We start from the raw sequence: 4,478 nt of genomic DNA on the forward strand, positions 1-4,478 counted from the left end.
GGCTGCAAACCTGTTGTGCCTGACTCAGCCAGTGGGGAGCTATGGGAGCTGTGCAGGGACAGGGGAAGGGGGAGGGGGGACTGGCCCACAGAGAGGGTCAGTGGTGCCTGCCTGGCTGTCTCAGAGGATGTGGCTTAGGTTAGGTCCTGTCCTTTGGTGACTTTAGGAGGGAGGCCGTGTCCTCCGCTCCCCACTTTGACTCAGGGGTGGAAGTTCTCCTTGCTCTCTGGCCTCATAGCTCAGTGGATCATACTGGGATGCGGCAGGCAGGCGGCTTCTGCGGCTGCACACAGGTGCGGGCAGGCGGCTTCTGGGGCTGCACACAGGAGCCAGCCTATGGCCCTGGACCGGATAGGGTCATGGGCACGGGTAGGCAGCTTCCGGGGCTGTACATGGGCGAGGGCAGGCGGCTTCTGCAGCTGCACACGGGTGCCGGCCTGTGGCCAGGTACCCAATCGGGTCACGGGCTGCGGGCAGGCGGCTTCTGGGTCTGCACACGGGGGCCAGCCTTCGGCCCTGGACCCGATAGGGTCACAGGCAGCGGGAAGGCAGCTTCTGGGGCTGCCGCATGGGGGCCTGGATGGCAGCTGGCAATGGCGGCTGGCACTGTCCCGCCCTGCCTACAGTATGTAAATTAGCCACCATCTTGGATGGTGGTTAATTTGCATATGGCGCTGATTAGCCAATGGGAAGCGTAGCAGAGGTATGGTTAATTACCCTTTTTGTCTTTTATTAGATAGGATGTCACCTCAGTAAATTCAATTAAAATTTTAAAAAAAAGAAAATATAAGGAATGATACTCTCTCAAGTTTTTATAATTTAGAATGTCTCTTGTGAATAGGAAACTATGCAATTAGTATGCTAGAAACTCAAGGAATGAATAGATATATTTAAAGGTGTACAGCTAGCAGGCAAAATAATACATTTATGTACATAAACTAATACAATATATTTTATATAACTGAGCCACACTGGGTGCAAAGAATGTGTGTTATAGAAGAGCAAATGATCACTATTGGTGAAAAGAAACAGAGGTAGAATTTGACAAATGCACAAGAGTTAGTAACTGTAGAGAGGGCACGGGGAGGCAATTGCAAATCTATTCACTATTTGGTGCAAACTATGAACTGAGATAATAGAAGGTGCACAATGATAGTAATTAGATCAGTTAAACTAGAACATTTTGTGTGTATAAGTGAAGAGGAAAAATTAAGCCAGTAAAGGTATGGTGACAAGCATAAAAAAATTGAATGGAAGTCTAAGAAATCTGCATTTATTTGATAGGAGAATATTTATTGCAATATTATTTAAAATTGTGGGAGAAAGCAAGAGTAGTTCATTGTCCATTAATAAATTACTAAAGCATGATATATTTATGCTATGGAATTTTGAGACAAATGAGGTAGATCCATATGTATTGACAAGAAAATATCACTAAGACATTAAGTTATAAAAACAAGATGTAGAGTCATGGCACTCTCTCTTATTCTTTTCTCTCTCTCTCCATTTCTCTGTCTCTCTCCCTATCTCTCTTTCTCTTTTAACCACAAAAGAATCCGTACATTTGGAAAATGTTGGAAGCCAATTATATTCACCATAAGACAGGATTTTATAAATGTTATACTTCAAATGGCTGACAGAAGAAAGATTAAAATAACCTTCATTTGCCACCACCCCCGCCACCACCACCCTGCAAAGAGCACCAATAGGACCAAGAAAAGACATTGAATGTATTTAACCATAGGATTCATATAATAGGATCTGCATTTGTGTGGAGAGATTTTAAATCCCTAAGACATTAAAGAGATTTAAAATTTGAGATTGTCTGTTTTTTATTAACTTTAGTATTGTATGGAGTATAACATTTTAACTTTTATTGAAAACATTTAAGAGTTTTTCCCACTGATACTTATTTTACAGGAGAGAAACCAAACTTGAAAATGTAAAGCACCTTACCTGATGGCTAAAAAATGATTTAATGGCTTCTCTTAAACTTTTCTACGGAAAATTACTCTGCTTCTATAATCATCTGCTTCCCAGGGTAAGCGCTCTTCAAAACCAAATACAAAGGGTGTGTTAAATAAACCTCCAGTTCTCAAATAAGGCATCTTTGCAAGAAACAATTGAAAATAAAAATAGTATTCTGTGGAATTTATGTCACAGTTTCATCAATGCATGCCTATGGACCCCATTTAAAAGAACATATCATGTCACAAGTAAAGATTTGAGGGAGTTTTTAAGTTAAAAAAATATTAAAATAAGCTTTATCAAGCCCTTAACTCCCCATCAAAAATATTTACAGAAAAGAGAAGAAAAAAAGGAGAGATAGAAAAAGGTACCTTTTGATGTCAAGATCTATACAGAATTAGTTAGTACATTTTATTGTTTTATTCAACACTTTTTTCAGTATAAAGATTCTTTTTATTTTTACCTTTGCCTCAAAGCCCTTGCCAAGTAGCTAGTACCTATTAAAAATATATTCAAATAACTGCTGAGTAATAACTAGTAGTCTTACAGACCTGGAGAGTACCACAAAAGCATACCAATTACACTGAAAACATTTTTTTAATGAAAATATTTCATTTTTCAACTTTGAGTTAAAATAAAAAGCCAAAGAAACTGAAGTTTGGTAAGATCCTAAAAAAAACTTGAAATTCAATATTTTATCACTGAAAATAAATTTAAAAAGTCAGTTTTTTCTTATGTGGTCATGTAAGAAATAATAAAATTAGAATAATGAGAAAGTGTGTTCATATATTTTAAATCAGCATGCTGTGTTTAATGTTATAATTGAATTTTGCTAAATACTTTTGCATAAACTCAAAAAATTAATTAATACTTGATATATTTAAAAATGAAAAAAATCACCTTTGGGTTAAAATAATGATATATATTAACATGTCATATTTTTTTATAAAATATATTTATATCAGATATAAATATATATGTATTCACTTGCTGAAATCTACAAACTAAGGTTGGTTTATAAAAGCTAAAGTGTTCTAAAAAGTCCAAAATATGAATTTAAATTATAAAATGTAACTTACAATGCAAACTCAACACAAAATATGTAACTCCCTTTATGATAGGTATTATAATAAAGTAGTCTATATAAAAGAACAAGATATCAATTCTTTTTTTAAAATGTTTTTATTGATTTTTTTTTTTTGAGGGAGAGAGAGTTAGAAACATCGATGAGAGAGAAACATAGATCAGCTGCCTCCTGCACACCCCCTAGTGGGGATGGAGCCTGCAACCTGGGCATGTGCTCTGACTGGAAATCAAGCCAGTGACCTCTTGGTACATGGGATAACATGGATAACACTCAACCAACTGAACCACACCAGCTGTGCCAAGATAGCAATTCTTTTTAGATGACACTGAATGGTATAATATTTACTGAAGTATATTACCAGATGTAAAATCTTCATCCTCAAAAAACATGTTTGAAAGAGATAAATTAAACTCTAGAGGTAAGGAATATTTTAGGGGAGTGTCATTTAACTTGGTTTGCTTCTTTTTAAAGGAAACATTAGTTATATACTAATACTGAATGTTAGTAACTCTCAGGTAACACATATATTTACGTCTCTTAATATTCATGGAAATACCTATTGGTTGACAGTAAATGGGCAATGCTGAACTATTCTAAAACAATTACCTGAGCAATAAGTTGTGAAAGGAAATCAAGAGGAAAAAAGGACTTAAAAGCCATGGAATTTGCCAAGCTTCTCTATACAAAGAAACCTCCTACTATGAGTATTCTTTCATTCAAGTTGCTGTATGAATAGATATATAGTTTATTGAAGCTCTCATAACTGACTAGAAAATAGTTTAATGGTTGAAAATTTCTTGTTTTCATGAAAAACTTCAAGTATTAACTAGAAATCAACAAAAAAGTATGTTTTGCTTTGATTTATCTTTTATTTTTTATCTAAAAGAAAGTATTTAAAGTAGAAATAACTAAATATGTTTTTATATGATAGAAAAACTACCTCCAGAATTCAGAAGAAGAGATAATATCTGACTGAATAATACATCTGGGCTTTTTCAAGGGCCACTGCAACTTTGCTCTAATTACTATTCACAATCCCTAAATTGCAGAGGAAATGAAAATGGCAGAGGTAAATTTAGCAGTTTAGTGGTTAGAATTGAGTTGCTTTGTCATCAAAGTAAAATGGCATATATGGGTAGCTTACATGTGAAAAATAAAAATGCTTACTCCTTGACAAGACTGGCCATTCTGAGTTGAACTGGAAATTGTACAAAGCATATAAAAATGCTCAATTTTCTCAACTAGGATTTTAATCTAAGTAACAGTAACAGAGTATATGTAATTTTTACTAGTTGTGTTAATATAGATTTTTAATACACTTACACATATAAAATAGCAAATAAAAAAGGGTGTGTAATAGAAATATCTCACCTTTTCCAATCTGCAGGTTTGCAGTCCAAAGGAAATCATTTCAATTATTTAA

Source organism: Myotis brandtii, unplaced genomic scaffold (assembly GCF_000412655.1).
Source record: "Myotis brandtii unplaced genomic scaffold, ASM41265v1 scaffold546, whole genome shotgun sequence".
NCBI lineage: Eukaryota > Metazoa > Chordata > Mammalia > Chiroptera > Vespertilionidae > Myotis > Myotis brandtii.